Here is a 13,883-nt window from a genome sequence, read left to right on the forward strand (position 1 = left end):
TGTGTGTTTATCAAAGGCTCTCCTTGCCCTGGAGGCTCAGAGCAAACATCCTTTTGCTTTCCCCACTGCGAGTGTACAGACCTTGGGGCAGCAGAGGCCCGCGATCCACCAGCGGGAGGGTTTAACGACTCATGGAGACGGAGGCCGCAGCGTTTTATGAATGGAGGCCCTGTAGACTCATCACACCTGATGTTCTCTATCTGGGGACTCACAGGAATCCTGAAGCTGAGTTCAAGGGCAAGGTTTCAAAGGAAGCCGCGCAAGAGGTTGTTACGTGGAGCAGGGGGCAGGCGCGGCGAGCTTCGCGAGCAGGCTGGCTTGGTAGCACTTTTGTGGCTGTGTGAGGGGCAGTGCGCTGGATGAAGCCCTCTGGAAGGGGGTTGGGGGTTCTCTGGACGTTTCAGGAAACCACTAGCTACACCTCGTGACTCGGGCTGAGCGATTTCAAGAGGAACCTGCATTTGGGCTGATGGAGAAACTTGTGGATTCCCCTGCAGAAACACTCAGCTGGGGTTTCACACCCCAGAAATCTATTTTCATGGCTAGAAACAAAAGATCTGTTCCTACATAACTGGTCTTCTTCTCTCAGTCCTTCCCTTCCACCCCCCAAAGCCCAAGACCTTCCAGTCCCCAGAGAGGAGTCCCTTGAAAGGTTATACAGTAGCTTTTCCAAGCGTGTGACAGTAACACCTGGTGAGGGTTCCTCTTTCTTCCCTTGGAACTGTCTTTTTTGGGGGTTAAAACGTCCAGGAGCTGTTTTCAGGTTGCCTGGGATACCAAATGGCTTAACAACCCTGATGAGTATAAAATGATAACAAAAGGAACAAGGGCCCTGGAGATGCCCTCTGAGCCAGGCAGAAGATTCATCCCTCACATGAGGCAGCCTCGCGCTGGGAGGGAGGGTGTGACAGAAATCAGGCCAGGCCAGGAGTCAGAGTCCTGAATGCAGTCAGGACGCTAGTGAGGATACGCGGTGTACCTGCATATCTTTTGTAATTCCAAGGATCTCCAAAACTGGGAGATGTTCCCGGGTACGGCATGCGGGCGCCTGGAGTCCCCTCACACCCACACGCACGTTCTTTTATTCATCTACACAGCTGATTTCACACGGACTAAAGGGAAACATAAATCTCAGCTCTAGCAACAATAAGCCAGCCACCTATCTGTAATCCTCAACTTCTTCAGGTGAGAATGAGGGTGTTTGACTAGGTGTTCTGTGGCTTCCCTTCCAGTTCTAAATGTTGCATGACTCCAGGATTTTCTCAGATTGATTTCTTGGAACAGTCAGATATTGACAAGGTCAAGCGCAATGATGGGCATTGGGGAGATACGGGGAGTAAGATGTTGTCCCTGCCTCTCGCGAGCCCAGCGGGTCACACATGTAGAAGTGAATTCTTAGAACACAGTGCACAACCGGAGGTGCTAGACTCACATCCGAGTTGCTGCGGGAGCCCTGAAAGGGATCCTGCCGTCAGTGCTGAGTCTGGCAGGACGTCAGGCGTCCTTGAAGTGGTGAGCACTGTAGACGGAGGGAAACCGGGGTAGAGCCTAGAGGTGGGAACCAGCAAGGGGCGTCTGGGTGAAATCCCGACACCAGGTCCAGCGTAGAGGGTTTCCCTGCACCAGACAGTTCTCCGACACCAGCTGGGTATCCCACAATTCAACCCGATTCTGAAACTCTCTACCCAGGGGGAGCATCAGATGCCACGAGTCAAGGGCTCAGCCCTACAAGACCCTCCACTTCAGACGCCACTCACTAGCCCTGTGCTTCTGACCGCCTGACTGTAAACCAGAGATTCTCCCGACCCCCATCTGCGGTTCGGTTAATTTTCTAGAGGGGCTCGCAGAGGTCAGGAAACCAGCTTACTCACTAGACTGCTGGTTTATTACAAAGGATAAGAGTCAACAACCACATGAAGAGATACATAGGTGAGGTTTCCCTCAGAGGAGCTGTGGTCCCCGTGGAGTCTGGGGCCTAGCACGGCAGCTCGTGGATACGCCCCCCAACTTGGAAGCTCTGCAAACAAACGCCTTCCTTTTGGGTTTTTATGGAGGCTTCATTACGTGGACAGGATTGCTGACGTCACTGGCTGTGGGTGATGGATTCCACCTCCAGCCCCTCTCTCCTCCAGGGAGGTTTGGGGGTGGGCCTGAAATTTCCAACCGTCTAATCCTGTGGTTGGTTCTTCTGCTGAGGAGCCCCCACCCCTCGGTGACTTAGGGGCTTTCCAAAGCTCACCTCATTACCATAACAAAAACCACCTTTATCTCTCTCAACACTTAGGAAATTCCCAGCGTTTAAGAACTCTGCCAGGAAAGTGGGGACAAGGTAACTTGACAGACTGAGACCAAATATATATTTCTTATTATAAATCACAGCATCACGTTGGGGTTCTGAGAATAGTCCACTAAGACCAGAATGAGGGAAATACCAGAACCCGAGGCTAATTATAGTAGGGCTTCATGCTCCACAGCAAAGTGACAGGGTCAGGTTTGTATCTCAGATTGCTGTGTGGGCAGCGTGGGAGCTGTTCTGAGGGAAGCAAGGCTGAAAACCTGGCGACCGATCGAACGTTCTTTCAGTTAATCAATAGGGAAACTGGTGAGATCCGCGCAAAGGCAGTGAGCGTGGAAGGAAGGGGTAGATGCGAGATGTACTCAGAAGGTCGAATCTGCAGGATCTGGGTGGCTGATGGGATTCAGGGGATGGGCGAGGTGAAGTCAGGAGGTTGCCTAGATTTCAGAAGAATGGAGAGAGTCACCGTTAACCTGGAAAAGATACAGAGGAGAAGAGTGGGTTTGGGGTATGGGCAACACGCCTCATTGATTTGGGGTCTGTCGGGTTTAAGGTGACTGGAGGCTGTGCACATGGAGGTGTCCAGCAGAGAGTGGAGAGCTCGTGCCTGGATACTGGGCCACCGACTGGGGAGAAAGACACAGATTTAGGGGCAGACAGAACACAGAGGGCGGAGTGTGCAGAGTGAGACTAAGACACCCCAGGTCTGATCCTTGGAAAATGTCTGGATTGGAGGAGCAGTTTGAAGAGCAGTGAGCAAAGGAGACCGAGAAGGTGAAGCCTAGAGGAAGAAGGGAAAAGCAGAGACGTACAACGGAAGATCCTGGTTCAGGAGAGAGAGGGTCCAGCAGTGGTAGCTGAGTTGAGTGATGGGCAGAGTGAGAAAGAGAAGAGGAAAGAGAAGGGGAGGGTGTTGACTTCCGCTGGGATGATGTGAATGTCTCCAGCCCCAGTGCCGTCACATCAGAAGGCTGAACGAATGCCAGGTCTTCTGCACCAGCTCCTACACATCTGCCAGGCCTCATCTTTCATCTTCCCCTGGTCCTTTAGCCCAGAGAGTCTCGTTCTGCTCCCATCTCCCTATGGACAGCTAGGAAAGATTCCCTCCTACTACTACAATGCCGTGCTTGAGCTCTCCTGTGTTGAAATTCTTGCCTCTCTTAGAGCATCAAGCTTCAAGCAGCCGGAGCTGAGCCTTGTGCTTGGGACAAAGTTGAGGAAGACTCAGGCCAACACAGCCCCAAATCTCACCCCATCCCAATGCTCCCCCCCGCCCCCCCATTTCCATCACATACTCACACACACATTTTATTTTGAAAGGTGTTAAAGCTACAGAAAATTTGAAAGAATAGTACAACGAATATATCCTTCACCTTGATTCACCAACTGACATTCTACCACATTTGCCATCTCTCTGTCTCTTCCCAGAGAAGCACCCTGGGAGGCTGTTTCAACGAGCCTAACCCCATTACTGGTAATGCTAACTTTAATAACAAGTAACGACAGCCAGATCTTTCCACAGGAAAGGCACCTTTTACATTCTGTAGTTAATGAGAAGCTTCGGGGTGTTACTTTAAGGTCATGGGAATATTCTGTTCCCCAGCAAACGTCATTGGTGGTCTTGGCGTCCATGGGCCCATTGATGATCCTTGCCTGAGTTACTTCCTACGTTGGTGGGTTGCAAAGTTCAATCCCTTCGATTTGTTTTTGGTATCACTATGGATTATAAGTTACTAATTCAGTGTGTTGTAATCAGGTGCCATCATTATTGATTTCGATGACCTCATTGTCCCAAATTTGGTCAGTGGCGGCTCCTCCAGATTGGCTCCTGTTGTACTTCTTTTTCCTTTGCGGTACGCGGACCTCTCACTGCTGTGGCCTCTCCCGTTGCGGAGCACAGGCTCCGGACGCGCAGGCTCAGCGGCTGTGGCTCACGGGCCCAGCCGCTCCGCGGCATGTGGGATCTTCCCGGACTGGGCCACGAACCCGCGTCCGCTGCGTCGGCAGGCGGACTCTCAACCACTGCGCCACCAGGGAAGCCCTGTGGTCATTACTTTAAAATATCCTCACTGGTTGAGCTTTGTCCCAGCCCTCTCCGCTGATGCTGAGCACGCTGAGGTCCCCAGAGAAGCCCAGGACGCTGCTGCAGGCGCCCTGCTCTGACCCCCTGCTGCCGGCAGGCGCCCTGTCCTTCAGGAGGCTGTGATCCTGGTTACCTTGCCGCCGGTGGCCGGTGGCTAGTTACCGCCTAGATGAAGCAGGCCTGTGTTGGTCATTAGCTGCGGCTTCTTCGAGGTAAAGAGAAACCACAGTTGAGTCTGCTGCTCTTTACAGAAGCTAGTTTTAGATTTCTGGCTTCCTAATAACCTTGGTACTACTTCCTGTTTTCTCCCACTTTCCCTTTGTTTATGTAAAAGAGGACAAGTCAACCTAAAACATTGAATAAATAACCCACCAGAGATGGAATCGTGTGATGAGGTGGGCCCAGGATCTGAGGCCAAAAAAGTCTGGGTATAATCACATCACTTACAGCCTGGTGATCTGAGGAGTTAGTGGACCTCCTAGGTTACAATAGTCCCCGTTGTCCAGGGATATTTTCTGGACTCAGATGCCCTACTCTGCAAGTGGGAGAGCTCCCCTCGTGGCTAGGCTGTGGCCTGGACTGGTGACAGCCATGCACGAGGTGCCGACCTGTGCCAGGAGTGGATGGCCAAACACCTCCGGGTGGGAAGGAAGCTACAGGACAGGAGGGCAGAGGAGGGAAAGGTACCCAAGAAACCCCACCCACTGCTCTACTAAAAAGGTTCTATTAAAGGTTCTGATGGCAGCGAGGACATGGGGTGAGGGTTGGTCAGGGAGAAGCAGAAATCTAGGGGAAGGGATGGGAGGGGAGGCTTCTCTGGGGACCTGGGAGGAGAGACCACGGGGGTCTTGCCCCCGCACGGCTCACCCAAGGAGGGGTGGGTACGCGTGCCCCCGCCTCCCCAGGGCTGTCTGGCCGGCCTCTGGGCTCCCCTTGCTCGTCCATGGACCTCGGACCCCTTCCCGAAGACTGAACTCCTTCCAAGCAGTGTGGGTCTCGTCCCGCTTCGCTGTCCTCACACCCAGCCCCACCTCCAAACCCTTATTCAGCCAGAGCTGGACGATGAATGAACACGTGTGCGTGTGGGCTGGCGACCTTGCCAACAGGTTTGTTTCTTCGCCAGCCCTTTCTTGCCCTTTCAACAGAGGCAAAGGCTGAGAGGAGATGTATTTTCAAGTCGTGGTTGGGAAGATCTCTGCTTATGCAAGCTCCTTTAAACCTGCATCCTTCGGGGAGAATAGCATCTCCAGGTGCCCAGCTTTCTGCCTTAAACAGGGAGAAGCCGCCCTCTGCTGGTCACACTTGGTAATACCACACACGGGCTGAGAGAACTAGGACCGCCCCCTCCCTGCTCCCCCCGCCCCCAACTCCTCCCACCAAAGGGAGAGGCCGACCTGGCAGATTGCAGGCAATTGTTAAAAGTTTTAAAAGCTGCGGTTTTCCGTCACCCTTTTCCTCTTTTACTCATTTTCTTTCCTAGTGCCGTTCCTCCTGCCAGTTCCAGCTGTTGACACTGAATGCCCGTTGAAAGTCGACAATGTGTGTTGGATATAATTTCATCTCAAAAGACAAGAAAAAGGTTAATAGTTATAGGAAAGGAAATAGAAGGTAATCATTAAACTCTCAAAACTCAAACTCAGCACCAGGATTGTGGATTTTTAGAACTGAGCATTTGTTTCAGTGTAACAGGGAAATAATTATCCCCTGGGAGGCATGGGCATATTGCTTCTTTAACACACAAGCGAAAGTGCTTATTAATCACTGGTATTTGACAGGGAGGCGTGGGCGTCCCTATTTGTGGGTATGTTTGGTTAAAGTTTAGTCTTCTGGTAAGAGTCTGCTCGTGGTTTGGGCCCACTCGGCATAGCCCTTGGCATGGCCTGAGGGCGTCCTTGAGTTATTTTATTCCTCGTGCGCAGTTCCGAGCTCCGATCAAGGTTTCTAATGTCTGGCTTTTATCCTGATTATATTAAGTAACTTACACCACAGAGGGCGCCCAGACATATGCCCAGCTGAGGTGAGGGACTGCAAAGTCGCTTCTGCGAACAGAGCAACCTAAGCCCGGAGGGGGTCCCGGCAATCCTGGGAGAGGATGCCTTCCACGCGGCCAGCGCAGGCGTCATCCGAGCCTTAGCGGGGAAAGAGCGTGGGGATCAGAGCTGGACAGGCCTCGGTGGGGATCTCGGCTTTGCCACTCACTAGCTGGAACTATCTCGAGGTGGTGAGAATCCGGTGTAGCTTTTGAAAAGGCAAGGGTCACCTCGGTAAGTGGTGCGCGATCTTCGAAACGCTGACCGCGATCCGTTCTGTGTGTCAGAGATGGCAGCGCACAGGAGGAGTAGGCTATTGTGGGCCGAAGAATCTAGAATAGTTTCCTAATGGCTATAGGCGGTTGGGCTCCTCAGAGAGACACTTCCACCCTTCGGGAAAGAAACTTGTATCTCCTCTGCTTCAAGGCGGTCTGTGGCCCTGTTAGGGGGATGGGAGCCTTCCTCCAGGCCTTCCAAGCTCCCGTAGGTAAATCAAATCGGACTGGCTGCTCCCTCCCTAAATAAGTGGTCTGCAAGCCCTTCTGACTCTGCTCCCCATCATTAAAAACTTCTGAGCATATATCCCCCAGTATACATATGTTTATTTTAAATTATATATACGTGCACACTTAAATATTGTTGCTGTCAGTCTACATATCAAATATTTATATTATCAACTAAGAACTCAAATTCTTATTTTTAAACAAAATGATTATATATAGAACTTTTAGTTTCCTCTTCCCACATCTGAGTAGATTTGCTTCGTCACCTGCTTAAGAGACCACATCTCTTGGAAGGGTGAAATTACCCAGACTCTTAGGCACCATTACTCCCATCATCCTACCATCAACACCGTCACCAGCGTCTTATATCCCAGTGGACGCGATGTTTCCATTAGTTCCTGAGGTGGCCATGTCTTGATGACATGTATGAGGCTGCCATCCGTTCATTTACTCTTACCTGATCATTAATCCTCCTAACATGTATAGGGATGATCTATTGAAGAAACACCATGTTGGGCTCTAGGGTAAAGGGAGGGGAAAGAGTGTGCAGACAGCCCCTCTGACTTTCTTGTCCTGACAGCTTCCTCAGAAGTTATTACAAGGCTCAGCAGCTCTTGAGCATATAAAGCTCTTAGGTGGAGCTGGCGGCACGCGGCGAGGGCCCTGTAAGTGTCATCACCACCTCTGCATGCCATGTCTTCATCTCTCTACGGAACTGGATACCAATTTCAATATCTGCCTGCACCAGTGGCTCTAGGGCGTGTCTCCAAGGACCACTGGGTGTGAGGTGCTGTGACCGCACTAGCCAGTAACATTCAAGCAGCGGTGACCGCATTGGTGCTGATTGAACTTTTGATATCACTATATAGTAACTATTAGCGATTCTTTGGAAGAATTGTATGCATTTCTAGATTTTACTTAATCCAAGGTTTAAAAGTTTTAGGCAATTAAAAATGGCTGACTTGTGTATAACAAGCCTAAGAGATGCAGAAATGGTAATCAAACACTGGAAGAGAGATAAAACAGGACACGAGAGCCGAATGACAACTTCATGAATATGGACCCACAGCCTGGAGGAAAAGGGGAGTGGTTAGAAAGGAGAAAAGTGAAAACTGCAGGGCTGATCAAATTGCAGGACCAGGTGGGGAGTCACCAACAAGCCATATGGACTGAAGATTCCAAGACAGGAAATAAGGACCATTCATATAAGCAAAGTGCGGCGTTGGGGAGAACCTGACACCTATTGAATAGATATGGTGATTCTTTACTGATCATCACGGCAGTGTCCTACCAGATGACATGCCATACCAGGTAGAGCTAGTGCTGTTGTTACTATGACAACGGCTATGAGCAGTTTGGGGTCTGATAGAGAAGACATACACAAATGCGTAATAAGAGTCCAGGACATTCGTTAGCATAACAGATGTTCAAATAATTGACCATGTGATACATAAGAGGAAATATCGCTTGGGGATCAGGGAAGGGTCTGGAGAAGATGGGACCTTTGAGCTGTGTCTTGAAGAATAAGCAGGAGTTCATTCCAGGGAGAGGGAGCGGCGTGCGCTCAGGATCAGATCGAGGAAGACCTTGGCAGTCACGGAGTGTGAGAGTGCGGAAGGGGGAGTGTGTGTCAGATAGCACGTGGCACTAGTAAAGGAGCTTGTAAAGGCCGTGCGTGCTGTGAGACAGCCTTCAGACCCCGGCTGCCCCTGCTGGCAAGGCGGAGCGATGCTGGCGATCCTTAGCAGGGTGAGAACAGGCTCGCCCTGAGCGTCGGCCAGCTTCGGAATGCAGAGTCTTGCCCCCCAGGCAGGTGGGGCCGCTGCAGCTTCCCTGGTTGGACTGGCGTCGCTTTGGGCTCCAGTCTCTGGTTATCCGTGTTCAGGAAGTTTGGTTGGATTTCAGCTGGGGGCAGCCCCACCATAATTGCTAGCGCTTCAGGGGTTTGCTTGGAGGAGGCCTCCAGACGCTTTCGTACTGGAAGCCCTTGAAGTACCTAGAGTCTCCGGATGCGACTGGAGCCTTCCATCAGATCTCTCGTTCCACTGAAGAGAATGGCCTTTCTGACCGCTGAGTGGCCACTTGGTTTCTGGGGAGGGTAAAGCGTTGAGAGAGGAAGTGAGTTAGGTCTGCCATGTGACTTGGCGTTTCGCTCAAAAAACTGAATCCTGCAGCAACATCTGACACTCAGGCTGGGGGTGGGAGACAGCCAGACACTGAAGATCTGGGCGCTTCCAGGCCAAGGTGTCTGGGGGGTGGGGACACCTTCCCTTGGCTTCAGGGAGGGTCTGCACAGGAAGGAGGCAAATAAGGTAGGGGTTCAGAGTCTCAATTTGGAGAATCTAGGTTTGAATCCTCTCTCTGCTGTTTATTAAAGAAGGACTTTTACTAATGATCCCACCTCCCCCGTGCCTCCCTTTAGTCTCTGCAGAATAGAATGACAATCACTTCCTTACTCTGTGTAGTGAAGTTAATTGCAATTTAATGAGATAACATACATAGATGTTTAGCATAGAGGCTGACATCCAGTAATTAACAAATGGTACCTCTTACTGACTTCTCTAAGATGCGGTGTACTTGATGACTTTCCTTCTCCTCATTAATCTGTGCCCCTCCACCTGGCTTTGCTTCTCCACCACCTGACGGCTGGCCAGGACCCCTGTGTAAACTCTGGCTCCTCCACTTTCTGCCCAGAAAAGGCCAGCTAGCCTTCAGCACCTGGTAGGTTCTGATTCAAGACCTTGACAAGGTGTTCTTGACTTGAATGCAGCACAGAAGCCCTGGGCAGGTTTTGTAGCACTTTGCTGGCTGTGATTTATGGGCTGGGTGGATTCTTAGCTGGTGGCTGCACAGGAAGAGACCCCCCAGGGAGCTCTCTTACGGGAGCACCGTCAGTGCCGCAAGCCTGACCATGACACCCGTGAAAGCGGCATTGATGCCCAGGGCAGAGGGGTCTCCTCCAGGGCTGAACCCTCTGCCCAGGTTTAGAAAAATTTCATGCAGAGCAGAAACTAGGGATAAGCTCAAGCCGTGATATTATTTTCGGTGGTCATTATCCACGGGGAAATGTACAGGCATCCGGCAATGTACAGGCAAACTGCATGTGTAGTTTGCGTGTAGTCCAGAGCCAGGAGTGGACTCAGAAACTCTAGATTCTGAATTCTCGAGTTCCAGCAGCAGGTCAGTACAGGTGGGAGTCACGTGAGATCACACCCTGATCAATAACAAGCGTTTTTAACACTCAGAACTCCTTAAAGATGGACAGGCCCCCTTGAGGGCTGCCAGACGAGACAGACTCAAGCACAGAGGATGGTCAGGTTGTAAAAGAGACACACATTTTCTGGCTGGGGAGTTGGACTCATTTGGTCCTTAAAGTCCTAACCTGAGAGGCTCTGATTAAGGACACCTAGAAACTGGGTTCCTTTTAACTCGCCAAGTGCCTTTAACCACGTCGTAACGTCTCCAGGTCCCAGTTCGCTCACTACAACAGGAAAGGATTGAAGTGAATGATTTCTACAGTTCCTCACAGCTCACAAGTCTCATGACTGTGTGTAAGAGCCTAGGGGAAAAAAAAAAAAGAATCACAGAAGAATCCAGTATTTCTCCCTGAGCTTTTTAATTGAAAAAAAAGAAAAACTTTAGGTAATTAATTTTTAGAATAATCAATAAAACATTTCAGCAAAGTTATTTACATTCCTAGCCTTGATGCTACCAAAATTATTTTTTTTAATGAAAGATTAGAATTTTTACATATGTATCAGGTCCTGGGAACTCCCTGGTGGTCCAGCGGTTAGGACTCCACGATTCCGCTGCCGAGTGCTCGGGTTCAATCCCTGGTCGGGGAACTAAGATCCCACAAGCCATGTGCAGCCAAAAAATAAATAAATAAAATAAATAAATAAATATATATATATAAAATCAGATCCTTACAGTTCTTGAGCTCTGGGAACACGGTTCATCACAGCCCACAGGCTCAAGCACAAGATGCATTTCTGCGTGCTTTCAGAAGTTGTTCTGAGTGTTCTGTCTGTAGCCTCCCTTGGCCCCGACTTAATCCTTGCCACACCTACGACAGTGACTCACGTCCAGCCAACACCCTGCATGTATCCCACAGAGCCTTTCCAAGCTGTGTGTGTACAGGGCACGCTACAGCCCGATGCTGGAACCCAAGGTGGTAGAAGCCACTGACCACAGAGCACCGTTAGAAGTTCAACACACACCCAATCCAGAGCTTGGAGCAAAACAACCCTCCAAGGCTGTTGGCTACTGGCATTAATTTACAGAAGGCAGAAAAGCGTTTCTTTGCAGGACCAAGTTAATGCACTGCTGAAAAGTGCACGAGAAGTAAGGAATGAATATTTATGGAGGGTGTGTTGCCCACTGCCTAGCATGGCTGGTACCATCACATCGGCGAATGGAGAAGCAGGCGAGTTTCCTGCTCAGGAAGATGAGTGACAGGAGTCCTGCGATTACAGCTGACCAGCGGCGGGGCCCGGGGCAGGTCACTGTAACCACGTGGTGGGGAAGGAGGCCCAGAGCTCAGGGCCTTTGCAGAGCAGCCTCAGGGGCTGGGCGTTTCCCCTGCAGGACTCGGGGCGCCACTGGACAGTGCAGGGACTGGGTGAGGTCACTGGGAGTGATTCTTTTGTGTTTCGCCCCACCGCGCGGCATGTGGAACTTCCCTGCCCAGGGATCGAACCCGCGCCCCCTGCAGTGGAAACGCGGAGTCTTAACCACTGGACCGCCAGGGAAGTCCCATTTATCTTTTTTGAAGGATGACTTATGGCTGCTCACAGAATAGACTGCCCAGGACTCATTAGTAAGCTTTCCCGCGGTAAGATACGCCCCCGCCAAATTGCCTACGCTTCCGATGGCAACATTTAGTTGCGGCTCACGTTTCCGGAGGCCGCTGCCCTGCCCCCGCGCCTTCTCACCAGGACCAGGCGATGCGGGCACATAGGGACCGTCGCCTGCAGCTGACACCAGCAGCCAGAGGTGGAGCCCAGCCCTGCTCACATCCCATCACGCGGACAGGCGCACCGGCCAAAGCTGATGGGGCAGGAGGGGTGGCGACGGCGACAGTAGGATGGCAGGACCACCCACCAGGGAGGACGTGGCGCCAGGAGACCAGTGAGGAGTCGCTGGGGTAGTTCAAGGGCTGGTGGAGGCGACAGGTCAGGGTGATGGGTGTGGAGTGGACGGAAAGGGACGGATTTGGGCTACGTTTGGGAGGAAGGGTCTCCGTGTTAGGTGTGGAGGTGGGTATTGGGGAAAGAGGAGAATCAAGAATAACTTCTGGGTTTGCAGAGTAACTGAGTGGAGGGAGTTCCGGTCCCGAGCCGAGGAGGTCGTGGAAGGACAGGTCGGGCACTGAAGGTCTGCTCGGCCGTGTTCTGTCCGGGTGCTGATGAAGCTTCCGTGCGGGGACGTCCAGGAGGCAGCAGGACATGAAGCTGGGGCTCCGAGGCCGTCGGCGTTGGCGATGCAGGGTTACCTGCCCTGGGCTTACCTGCTGTGTGTAGGTTCTGTGCCGATCTGTAGGCGTGCGAGCAGAGGTGGTGGATTTCTCATCATCTTATGCACAGAGGTGGGAGGAACTGTGGTTTTAAAATAGGAGGTGAAGTAAAAATACGTTGAATGTTTTTCCAGCTATTTATAGTTTTAAGGTCTCTTAGCTTAGGAGCAGACAACTCAATTAGGGAAATCCTCGAGGGGGAGGGGCAGCGTGCTGGCAAAGCTGGGGGGTCAGAGCCCTAGCGGGGGGGAGAAGGGGGTGATGGTGGAGGCAGGAGATGGGCCACTCACAGGGGGATTGGCCAAATAAGTGAATATATTAAGGGCGATGAGGAGGAAGTTTGTCACGGTCACTGAGGGAGAAAAGGAGAATCCCTAGTTAGACTGCAATTAGAGGTATTTGTCTGGACCCATTTTTCAACAGATAGATATAGAGATGAATATAGCTGTGTATGTATGCATCTACATCTGTGTCTATATCTGTAGCTATACCTACCTTCCCCAGCTCTGTCCGCTGGGAGAGTCTGGGAGCAGTTCCTCCTCGGGTGCCAAGGCTCTGTAACAGACATTTAGTTTGCTGAATTCTCCCCTCTGAGTTACTTTGCTTTTCTCTCAAATTTACTACTAACAACGTCCAAGCAGAGAAGTTAAGTAGGGCTGCCCAAGATCACAGAGCTAGTAAGTGAAGGATACATGCGCCCCCAGGAGTTCCCAGCAAAGGCAAGTCTCTGAGGTTGATTATAGATTGCATCTCCCACACTGCTTATAATTAGAAGCATCCCAAGGAAGGGCTGTGATTGGCCCAGCTTAGGTCGTACCCTTGTATCAACTTGGGGAAAAGTAGAAACACACAGACTCCTAGGCCCTAATATAGAAGAACCCTCTGGTGATGAGGCCTGAGAATCTCTTTACGAAAGGTCCTGGGGTGAGTCTGTCGGTCGGCAGGTTTGATCTACCACTTTAGCTATGGATACATATCAAGACAACCTGGGGACATTTTTAAAACCACAAATGTCACCCTTAGAGATTCCTATTCAAGTCTCAATGGTGAATGTCACTGGTTACAAACTTGGTCCTTGAACTTGGTTCTTAGCCTGAGACCCATGGCTCAAGGGCTCACACTGACCCCACTCCCAATTTGAACACATACTTTTGTAAATGCCTGTGTGTATTTTTCTGGGAAGAGGGGCCAACACTTTGATAAGAGTCTCGAAAACTACAAGCCTGAAAACTCAAGAATCACAGCTCTAGACAGAATTAAATTATTAACCAAGCGTTATTGGAATTAGGTGCTTAACTGCAGACAACATACCCGTTACTTCTTATCCTGGCCACCTTTCTTTGCTCCTTTGACAGAGACCATGCCAACGTTTTGCGGAAAAATGCAGTGTCACGTCTAAACGACCTTCCTTGATCTACTAGTTTGGTTGCTGTCTACATTAAAAAATATTTTGTGT

This window comes from Orcinus orca, chromosome 18 (assembly GCF_937001465.1).
Source record: "Orcinus orca chromosome 18, mOrcOrc1.1, whole genome shotgun sequence".
NCBI classification, from domain to species: Eukaryota; Metazoa; Chordata; class Mammalia; order Artiodactyla; family Delphinidae; genus Orcinus; species Orcinus orca.